The sequence below is a fragment of the Doryrhamphus excisus genome, linkage group LG9 (assembly GCF_037039965.1).
Source record: "Doryrhamphus excisus strain RoL-2023G ecotype Guam linkage group LG9, RoL_Dexc_Guam_v1.1, whole genome shotgun sequence".
NCBI classification, from domain to species: Eukaryota; Metazoa; Chordata; class Actinopteri; order Syngnathiformes; family Syngnathidae; genus Doryrhamphus; species Doryrhamphus excisus.
Genome location: NC_136365.1, coordinates 7,907,437 through 7,919,604, shown reverse-complemented (window position 1 = coordinate 7,919,604; position 12,168 = coordinate 7,907,437). Strand labels below are relative to the sequence as shown.

General features: G+C 41.9%; 1 protein-coding gene across 1 annotated transcript in view; it reads right to left on the bottom strand.

The window, feature by feature from the left end:
* Window positions 1-5,231, bottom strand: part of LOC144899806 (CCN family member 1-like) — a 32,299-nt gene extending 27,068 nt beyond the window's left edge. The window contains exon 1 of the mRNA XM_078793345.1: window positions 5,021-5,231. The gene's annotated coding sequence lies outside the window, so the exon portion shown is untranslated. The remainder of the gene's footprint in view (window positions 1-5,020) is intronic.
* Between the last annotated feature and the right edge of the window lie 6,937 nt (window positions 5,232-12,168).

The window sequence follows — 12,168 nt, the reverse complement described above, 5'->3', positions numbered from 1 at the left end:
TACTAGGCGATGCGGCACACACAGACCTTGTCTTTTCATATCTCTCCCCTACTTTGTGCCCTCTATTCTTCCTGTTAATCACGTTTTACTGCAACCTTACACACATGCACACACAAACACTGAAGGGTCCTAGGAAGGGGCGTGATGATGCTGGCTAAATATGTTCAGCCCAGCTCTCCATCATGTCACCCCCAGACGACCTTGTTTGGAGTGGACAGGTCAGCCCACTGGAGACTGAACATGAGGTGGGGTGTGTGTGTGTGTGTGCGTGTATGTGTGTGAGATGAATGTCTGTGTGCAAGTGGGCAACATAAAACAGACCAAAAGAGCATGAAGGGCACAGAAAATAGATGCGTCTCTAATGGAGTGTGTGTGCATACTTATGTGTGTTTAAAGTGCAGATGGTGGTATGGATGGAGAGAAGAGTGGTGACATCAATGAGACCAAGAGAAGTATTTGTGAATGACAACTAAAAATAGATTTAGTGATTTAGTATTGGACTACCTAATGTTGTTTTTCACAGACTACATTAAAAATAAAAAAATTACATGCACTGGGTCTGCACGGCGGATGAGTGGTTAGCGCGCAGGCCACACAGCCAGGAGACCCGAGTTCGATTTGAGTTTGCATGTTCTCTCCGTGCATGCATGGGTTTTCTCCGGGTACTCCGGTTTCCTCCCACATTCCAAGAATGTTAGGTCAGTTGTCAACTCCAAATTGTCCATAGGTATGAATGTGAGTGTGAATGGTTGTTTGTCTATATGTGCCCTGTGATTGGTTGGTGACCAGTCCAGACCGTGTACTCCGCCTCTCGCCCGTGACCCTCGTGAGGATACGCGGTAGAAAATGAATGAATTATTGTTGTTATTTTTCACATTTACGGTAATACTACATAATAATGCTTTAACTATTTGAGATCTTCCAGTAATGCAACCTCCCAGCAGTAATATCATGAGATTGCTATTTGAATTATTCCCCAAGTGAAATGCATTTTTCTATACCCTTTACAATAAAGTGCAAAGAGCGTTACTGTACCTTTAACACTCTGTAAGAGTGCAGAGGCACTAAACAAAAGACAATTTGCTTTACTATTTGACTTTATGAGACAGATATTTATCGTGTTATTTCACACAGGTGCAGGCCAAATGCTGTGGACACTCTGCACAATGTTTCATGTTTGTAGCCTTAATATGGAAAAAAAAACCAAAAAAACAACATATCCAGCCACAGATACATTTTCCGCGGCACTTAAACTGCCTTCAGGTTTATCTTGTAAATAAATGTGTGTCACCTTTAGTATTAACCCTTGAGAAAAAAACAGGTCACAGCCCCCTATCTCCAGGACAGCATAACAATGTTTTTTTAAATGAATATAAAAGAAAGTGCAGTGGTATGGTTAAGGTACATAAATAAGAACTCCAGTTGGCTGAAGTGAACCACCTTCCATCAAACACCATGATATGATATGATATGATATAATATGATATGATATACCGCTCATCCTCACGAGGGTTGCGGGCATGCTGGAGCCTATCCCAGCTGTCTTCGAGCGAGAGGCGGGGTACACCCTGGACTGGTCGCCAGCCAATCACAGGGCACATATAGACAAACAACCATTCACACTCACATTCATACCTATGGACAATTTGGAGTCGCCAATTAACCTAGCATGTTTTTGGAATGTGGGAGGAAACCGGAGTACCTGGAGAAAACCCATGCACACACGGGTAGAACATGCAAACTCCACACAGAGATGTCCGGAATCGAACCCAGGTCTCATAGCTGTGTGGGCTGTGCCATAACCACTTGTAGCATCATATCATATCATATCATCAATTAATAATAATAATAAATTGATTTTATATAGTGCTTTTCAAGGTACCCTAAACACGACGTGAAGTGAACCCATTATTCATTTACTCCTTAGTGTGTGACTGCCCTGGTGTAGACTTATGGAAAGTTGGCTGCCAATTCACGCCCCAAGCCTCTACAACCACCACCAAAAAATTCATTAAGATACTCCTGCTCTACCGCCTGAGCCACTGCAGGTTCTAGTTATCTATAATAATTTTTAAATTGCAGAAAAAACAGCCTCTCCCCAAGTATCTTTTACTTCCAAATAATGTCCCATCATCTTTGTGTCTATAATTTGGCATTTATGGTAATATTGGTAAACCTGCCATGACACCTTGCACACTGTGTGAGCACTCGTGTCTCTACATGAGCTGTGTTTTGCACAATAACATGGTCGTATTTAGCATACAATGTACATTGATTGGCTTGACTTAATTAGTTGTTGTCAGTTGTTTTTGCCCCTTAAGTAATCACTCAATGCAGATTAAAAGTTAGCACTTGTGTACAATTGAAGTCAAAGCAAGTGTGCTGGCATAAATGAGTTTAAAGGGGCTCTATTATGCTCATTGAGTATTGGGTTGTGGACTCCTATAGAGCAGCTACACACAATAACCAGCACAGAAAGCATTCTAGTTCCTCCAGGATCTGAACCTATTCAGCTGTATTTCTTTGGATTTCGTGGTTTCTGTGAAAGTGGTCTGTTTTAATGTATTTCACCCACGGTCCGCCTCCAGGGACGCCCACTCTGCTGTGGTTGGTCACACTGTCGAGTGCATAGAAACACTTCTGTAGTTCATAAACGGCAATTTATCTTTTTAAAATGTCCACTTTTAGCCTACAGTCATACAGTATGTGTCGGATCCTGAATTCGATCCGAAAGTGGAGGCTGTACAATCCGAATTTTCTCAGGGAAACAAGTTACTTCAAAATGTCTCTCAATGGTAAGTAGTTTTTGCATTTTAGCACTTTTGCTCCATGACTTACACAAACTAAACACACTTAGGACACTGATAAACAGTTACTTTCTGCTTGCCCTTCTGACTCTTGTCCAGTGTGAAATGCTGTTGACAGATTAAAATGCATTTCTTTTGCTGGTAGGGAATCAGGATGGTGGCGTCTTTAGGAATTAGAAATGTAAACAAATGTGGAGTTCCCTTTCGAGGGATTGCTAGCAAGTAAACATCGGAGCAACGTTTGGGGGAGAGCGGGGAAGCAGAGCTCGGGGGAGGGCAGAGAGTTTATAAATAAGGAAGTCCGCCTCTGTGACATCACAAAGGAATGGTTTTACCACACCTTTTCAAACCGAGCATTTTGAGCCATCCCAAACTTCTTTTAGGGCTCACTTCCAAATGTGCAAACCTCATTATCTAAAACTTTGGCATTGTTTAACCCAAGAATACTAGATTTTAAGTACATTTATAGGTCAGAAAAGTGGAAAAAGCACAAGAATTTCATATGACTTGAAGGAACTATGAGGCAACAGCTCTTAAATCAACTCACTCTTTGTATACTGAGTATACTGTTGCCACAAAATAGGCTTTCATTAACAGAAAGCCTCGGGGTAAACAATGTTTTAAAAGCTAATGTGGTGACGTGTGAAATATTTGCATTTGTATACAGTCTGGTTTAGATAATGAGGTGGTATGTTATTTGGACAGTTCTCCCAGTGAGGTGTGTTTGATACCCTTTTTAAGTTAAATTCTTAGTCTTAGTCTTCATTGGTTGCTGTTTGTGGTTGGTGTGAAAAGTGCAATTCAGTCATGTTTGCAACCCAGCAGGGGATCACTAACACTTCCATGGAGAGCAACAGTATATCTTATGCCTATCTGTGTGTGTGTGTGCGTGTTTTGTCGATGAAAACGGGCCAGTGTGCCTGGATATGCTGACTCAATCAGCTGGCTGTCTGGCATGGAGTCTCACATCAGAGCCAGTCACCTTGGTGATCTGTCACCATGGGGACAGGTTTTCTTCGCTGGGCTTCAGTAATAAAATGAATGTCTACCTGCGCCCTCCTCAGCTTTTTATTCTCTCTCTTCCTTCTCTGGACTTCTCTGATTAAATGTATTACACATCCAACACACACACCTCCATGTGGGACCAAGCAGTTCCATCACTGTCACACAGTGCCCAGATTGGGTGGCAAAGCCTCTAATAAAGACATGAACCACATCTCACTGCTTTATAAACACATCTACTTTGTCTGGCCCGTGGATGTGTGCTTGTATCTTCCTACAGTTAACACAGCAGTGTAGTTTTCAAGCACATCTAGCATATTCACTCACCTGCAGAGAGTACCACACATCTATTAGTTATACACAGGAAGACATCATTATTAAAAAAATATTTCAAAATTGTTTTTTAGGCTTTCAGCTTTTCACTGGTCTTCACAATGAGTCTATTGCATGCTTGATTCGAGTACTTCCTGTAATTGATAGAGGATTTGAACTGGTTTAAGGATATACCACAGATTGCTGCCCAGTTTTTGGCATGGTCAACAGTGTCAAAAGCAGGGCTCAGGTCCACCAGAACTAAAACTGAAACTTTGCCTGCATTTGTATTGAGATGGATATCCTTTGTCACCTTGATCGGAGGTGCCCGATTATAAAATCAAACATGATTGGACAGGAGAAAGTCAGTAAGCTGTCCGTATAAAACGTTTTCACCAAGAATGGTAGGTCTGATGAGATACTGTGGCATCAAGACTGCTCTTTAATGTGCAACCAAAAGAAGATGATAAAGTTCTTTTCAACAGTCACGTTTCAATGCACCAAAAGGAAACCTCATTGTAGGAATTTTGTTGAAATCAGCTTTAAAAAAAACGCTCTTAATTAGTTTATGTGCGATGCTTTAAGTGTCTAAATAAAAGAAAAAAAGAACCTTGGCAGAGGTATGCCACGCAGGAAATTGCAGCCTTCACCTAAGAAGCTGTTTAAACATGTTTACAATGTTCCAGTATCAGCTAAGACTAAACACTTTAATTAATCTGTGTGCTAATGTAGGTTCTGCTGTTTTGGTTAGCAATAAACCCACATTTCAAGTCAAAAACAGGTTTTCTATGCTCTGCATGGTGCTCAAGTGGTTAGTGCACAGGCCACACAGCTACACAGCACGACTTGATCACCATGCAGCCCACCATTCATGTTATAATTATGATAATCGCTCTTACCCCACTTGACTGTTTTCGTTCGATACTCGACTCTTTTCGTTCGATGAACAGGTAGCTAGCTGTCAATTAGGTGAGCGGTGGGGTCACAAGGGCAGGGTTTCATGAAAAGCAGTCACAGGCAACCCTGTGCTACTTGGTGGGTGCTGCTCTCCAAAAGTCTGTTTTGAGGTGGTTAAATGGCGGTCTATTTTTCCACTGTGTTCTGCACAATCCTATCTACAACAGAGAGATAACATGAAGAAAAGGCAACCTGTTCCTTTTAATTAATCTCACACACATGGTTTGATTATGAGTCACTCTTTTGTCTGCTTCCTGGCTGAGAGCCTCAGCCAAGGATTGGTTGAAACAATATCAGACCAAAGCACTAGAAGTTAACAGGATGTTTCCTGATCAGTGGACCTTGGTGGGTTGACAACTCTCTGCAGTGCTGGCATTGCAATTGCTTGTATGTACTTCTTTTATTATTATATTTACTCCGGTTTCCTCCCATATTCCAAAAACACGCTAGGTTAATTGGTGACTCCAAATTATCCATAGGTATGAATGTGAGTGTGAATGGTTGTTTGTCTATATGTGCCCTGTGATTGGCTGGCGACCAGTCCAGGATGTACCCTGCCACTCATCCAAAGATAGATGGCTCAGCATACCCATGACCCGAGTGAGGATAAGTGGCATAGAAAATAGATGAATGGAAGGTTTCCAATCCCTAGGCCGTGGGCCAATATAGGGTCACAGGGAGTTCTAAATGCGACATGCAAAATGCAGTTCCCAAAATTAGCAAGGGGAATGTCATTCATTTTCTATACCGCTTATCCTCACGAGGGTTGCTGGGGTATACTGGAGCCTATCCCAGCTGTCTTCAGATGGGAGGCGGGGTCTTAAGAATATCCAAGTCTAATTTCTGTCGTATTCTCCAACCAGAACATACAGTAATCATTCACCACAGATTTGAGGCTTCAATCAATCACTGTTTAAAAAATAAAAAATAAATTAGTAAATCCATCCGTACATTTTCTATACCGTTAATCCTCACAAGTGTTGCAGGCATGCTGGAGCCTATCCCAGCTGTTTTCGAGGTTTAGGCGGGGGTACACCCTGGACTGGTCGCCAGCCAATCACTGGGCACATATAGACAAACAACCATTCACACTCACATTCATACCTATGGACAGTTTGGAGTCACCAATTAACCTAGCATGTTTTTGGAATGTGGGCTCGTGGTTGAATACAGCCCATTATTCATCAAGAGCATGCATATTCGAGCAAATGTGTGTAATTTTGCTTAAATTGGTAATACAGTAAGTCCATCCATTTTCTATACCGCTTGTGCCAACATTGTACGAGATGCGGGGTACACCCTGGACTGGTTGCCAGCCAACAGCAGACTCTAATAATAAATATCCTTGGTGAGATGAGAGGTACCTGCTACTTTGGGGCGCTACATCCTGTCTCACTGCACTGATGATGGAGGTGGGTAAATGAAAAGTGAGGAAAAAGTGAGCCAACTCCTGACACAAATACTGATAAAGGCCTCAGTCAAATGGTATTCTCTGCACACAAACACGCTTATCCACTGTTTTCAAGAAATATCTTGGTTTGGCAATCGTCTGGTGTTGTAATTATTCCATCTGGGGATTTTTTTTAAGGTCACAGAGTAATTCCCGACATACACAGAAAGATGAGAGCATTCAGCCCAGCAACAAAGTGGTATGAGAGCACAGGGAGACGACCTGGAGATTGGACATCTTTGGTGAGACAACCCTGCTAATTTGTTTTGTTTTGTCTGATCCTCCAGGGCTTTTCACTTTTGAGCAGGTGTTTGTCTGCAGAAGGACTGAAATGAACCACTTCACACCTGTTTTTCCATTTAAACAACAGCACAATATCCAATACTTGCCCAGACATCCTCCTACAAACGATAGTGTTTCTCTTTCATGACACCTCCTTTATGTCTTTGCTCCACTGTCAAGATCAGAGGTTCCAAAGGTGCTATTGTTGTGGGGCTTGTCTGTCAAAAACCTTGGTGAGGTTTAGCCAAACGGAACATTAGCATAAGACGAGATGTGCTGGCAGTAGAAAGGAAATAGCAAAGGTTACATGAAGCTAAGACCACAATAATGCTTCACATTGGGCTGCCTTGACATTTGCAGAGGTAATACAAGGGATAATTACCTCCCTGCTGTCTAACTATGTGTGTGTGTGTGTTTTGTTATTCCTTCATTATAATTAATAGGGCATACGGTATATTTCCAGGGGAGGAAGTGTAGTTTATATATATATTGATGTATATATAATTGTATTTATAATTGATGTAAATATAATTGATATATATATACAGTGAAGAAAATAAGTATTTGAACACCCTGCTATTTTGCTATTTCTCCCACTTAGAAATCATGGAGGGGTCTGAAATTTTCATCGTAGGTGCATGTCCACTGTGAGAGAGATAAACTAAAAAGAAAAATCCAGAAATCACAATGCATGATTTTTTAACAATTTATTTGTGTGATACAGCTGCTAATAAGTATTTGAACACCTGAGAAAATGAATGTTAATATTTGGTACAGTAGCCTTTGTTTGCTATTACAGAGGTCAAACGTTTCCTGTAGTTTTTCACCAGGTTTGCACACACTGCAGGAGGGATCTTGGCCCACTCCTCCACACAGATCTTCTCTAGATCAGTCAGGTTTCTGGGCTGTCGCTGAGAAACACGGAGTTTGAGCTCCCTCCAAAGATTTTCGATTGGGTTCAGGTCTGGAGACTGGCTGGGCCATGCTAGAACCTTGATATGCTTCTTACGGAGCCACTCCTTGGTTTTCCTGGCTGTGTGCTTCGGGTCGTTGTCGTGTTGGAAGACCCAGCCACGACCCATCTTCAATGCTCTGACAGAGGGAAGGAGGTTGTTCCCCAAAATCTCACAATACACGGCCCCAGTCATCCTCTCTTTAATGCAGTGCACTCGTCCTGTCCCATGTGCAGAAAAACACCCCCAAAGCATGATGCTACCACCCCCATGCTTCACAGTAGGGATGGTGTTCTTCGGATTGTACTCTTCATTCTTCTTCCTCCAAACACGCTTATTGGAATTATGACCAAAAAGTTCTATTTTGGTCTCATCTGACCATAAAACTTTCTCCCATGACTCCTCTGTATCATCCAAATGGTCATATGCAAACTTAAGACGGGCCTTGACATGTGCTGGTTTAAGCAGGGGAACCTTTCGTGCCATGCATGATTTCACATCATGACGTCTTAGTGTATTACCTACAGTAACCTTGGAAACGGTGGTCCCAGCTCTTTTCAGGTCATTGACCAAGTCCTGTCGTGTAGTTCTGGGCTGATTCCTCACCTTTCTTAGAATCATTGAGACCCCACGAGGTGATATCTTGCATGGGGCTCCACTCCGATTGAGATTGACCGTCATGTTTAGCTTCTTCCATTTTCTAATGATAGCTCCAACAGTGGACCTTTTTTCACCAAGCTGCTTGGTAATTGCTCCGTAGCCCTTTCCAGCCTTGTGGAGGTGTACAATTTTGTCTCTGGTGTCTTTGGACAGCTCTTTGGTCTTCGCCATGTTACAAGTTAAAGTCTTACTGATTGTATGGGGTGGACAGGTGTCTTTATGCAGCTAACGACCTCAAACAGGTGCATCTGATTCAGGATGATACATGGAGTGCAGGTGGACTTCTAATGGGCAGACTAACAGGTCTTTCAGGGTCAGAATTCTAGATGATACACAGGTGTTCAAATACTTATTTGCAGCTGTATCACACAAATAAATTGTTAAAAAATCATGCATTGTGATTTCTGGATTTTTCTTTTTAGTTTATCTCTCTCACAGTGGACATGCACCTACGATGAAAATTTCAGACCCCTCCATGATTTCTAAGTGGGAGAAATAGCAAAATAGCAGGGTGTTCAAATACTTATTTTCTTCACTGTATACATACATTTTCTATACTGCTTATCCTCACGGGGGTCGTGGGCATGTTGGCCTATCCCAGCTGTCTTTGGGCAAGAGGCGGGGCACACCCTGGACTGGTGGCGAGCCAATCACAGGGCACATATAGACAAACAACCATTCACACTCACATTCATACCTATGGACAATTTGGAGTCGCCAATTAACCTAGCATGTTTTTGGAGGAAACCGGAGTACCCGGAGAAAACCCACACATGCACAGGGGAGACCATGCTAACTCCACACAGCCGAATGGGAACTCAAACCCAGCTCTCCTAGCTGTGTGGCCTGTGCGCTAACCACATGCCCACCCTGCAGCCCTAGAATAATACATACAATTATATAATGTTATATACAGTATATGAAGATGGATGGATAGACATCCTAAGGGTGCTATATATATATATATATATATATATATATATATATAATGTTCATTTAAGTTATCATATATTTGACTGTGAACACATTTAAACGTTGTATGTATGTACCCTGTATCCTGCTGACCTTCGGATGAGTGTCCGTGTGGAACAAAAGACTTCAAGACACCCAAGATTGTGAAGAGGAAACAGAAAACATCTGACCACAGCGGCACACAGAGGCACGACAAAGTCCACCAATTGTATTATCATCAGACATCGAAATGCAATCAACTGTTTGGTTGCGTAAGCTGGATCACATCACATTGCAACAGCCACTTCCCTGTCCTTTAGGGCTGCATTGTGAACTTTGTAACTTAGGGAAGACCCCACGAAAATAAAAAGGGAGGCAACAGAGAGTGTACTCACAGCGGTTGGAGATTGTATGCCAAGTACATCTCTTCCGTTTCTCCTCGCGAGTCTGAGTACATCTCTACCGTTCTCTAAAATTGAAAACTGCTGCCTTCTTTCTTCCTTTTCATTGTCAAGGTGCTTGGACCTGATATATATATATATATATATATATATATATATATATATATATATATATATATATATATATATATATATATGTATATATATGTAATATATAAACATGATGCTCTTTGACAACAGAAGCACAAAACCTTTGTCATATACTAAGCCTGTGACATTCATAAAAAAGTATCAGTATGAAATGCCACTACGACAAAAAACAGCTTTGGACCAGATTTACCCAACTCTAACTTGAGATCACAGAAATAAGCAGTCTCAAAATCCAATATGAACAGTCGACCCGGATCCTGATCCTGTACGTCAGTGGTTCTAAACCTAGAGTTACTGGACTGACTTCAATTTCACTAAAGGTACAAAGAAATACAATAGTTATTGAGGAACTAATGAGTACAGTAGTTACTGAGGGACTAATGGGTAGTGGTTAGGGTTAGGTAGGTTTGTTCCTCATTAACTACTCTAATTTTGTGTACCAACGTTTTTTTTTTGATACCCCTGGTTTCAGTCTTTTTAGTAGCCAGGATCTAAAGGAAAATGTGAATGACAACGTAAAAGAATACATACAGAAATAAAAGCCAGAACAATGCAGCACATAGAGAATAATTACATTATAATTATTGTGGCTGCATCTCTCCTGGATGTTGATGGCATTTCCATAGCATAAGGCTGAAATAGGGTGTGGGACAGGAAGAAAAGCTCAGACTCCTCTGACTGCTCTGTATGTATAAACTCATAACCCCCAAACATACACTCTCTTTTTATGATTTTTCCAAGAGAAAATAAATCCACTATTGACTGAACATAACTCAAAACAAAGAAGAAAACATGTGACATTTACTGATATGGCAAATAAACTCGAGCCACTTGTAGATGGAGACATTGTAACTGAAACAAGAGGAAACATGCTAGAAACTCCCCCCATTCCAGAAACATGCATGTCAGGGTCATAGGAGACCTTAAAGTGGGACCATTTATAACTGATCAGGGTTCTATGCTGCCCACACCGATCCCGATCATCCATGAGTGAAATGAGCTTATACCAATACTGATCACAGTACAGTACATGGAGTGTAAATGTTTAAATGCACTACTGACTGCTTTTATCTTGTGAGAGCTACGCTAAGTGACAAGTGACCAAGAGCTACTAATTTTGCCACATTTATTTTCATAGCCTACTTCAAGCCAAACAAAGCCAATATGCTTATTTTACCAGAACATAAACAAAATGCTGGTATCCACAACTCACATTTTCTATTTTACAATGCATTCATTTATAGTCTTTGTAGTTACATTCATTCATTCATTCATTTTCTACCGCTTTTTCCTCACAAGGGTCGCGGGGGCGCTGGAGCCTATCCCAGCTGTCTTCGGGCGAGAGGTGGGGTACACCCTGGACTGGTCGCCAGCCAATCACAGGGCACATATAGACAAACAACCATTCACACTCACATTCATACCTATGGACAATTTGGAGTGGCCAATTAACCTAGCATGTTTTTGGAATGTGGGAGGAAACCGGAGTACCCGGAGAAAACCCACGCATGCACGGGGAGAACATGCAAACTCCACGCAGAGATGGCCGAGGGTGGAATTGAACCCTGGTCTCCTAGCTGTGAGGTCTGCGCGCTAACCACTTGACCGCCGTGTCGCCTTTGTCACATTGTTAACTGAAATTCTGAATTAAAAGCAGGTTTGTCGGCCTCTGCTGGACCCCTCATCTGCATCCGCTGCCTTCTGAACCGCAGATAAAGCCGACCATCTCTTCCGTGCATTTTGAATCCCGGAGAGGAGACAAAATGCCACTGATGAAATCAGTGTTCACTCGTCACGGTCCATGCTAGCTGTGCGTGCTCATTGGACAGCCAAACTCAATCGGAGTACCCCTAATATATATACACACATACATACAGTATACATAGTGGAAGTGAATGTACATTTATGTGTACATGTCTTTAAAAAGAGTGTCAAACAGGAAGTTACACGGTACATTTGCCATACAAATTTCTATGTCTCACCTTGCTTCACCGCATCAGATCACCCCTTTTCCCTCTGCATTTAAATGAAAGATGACTACTTTTTTTCTCTGCAAAAGACACACAAGCTTTGACAATGCTGTTCTGTAAACACACATCACGTACGCGCACAAACACACATATGCATACGCACAAATAGCTGCTGATTCCCCCGTGAGCCTGCTGGCTGTGGAAATGTTTTGCTGTGCTAATTAAAGTCAAATTTCCATAGGGGGTGGTGGGGGGGGGGGCACCATAACAGCA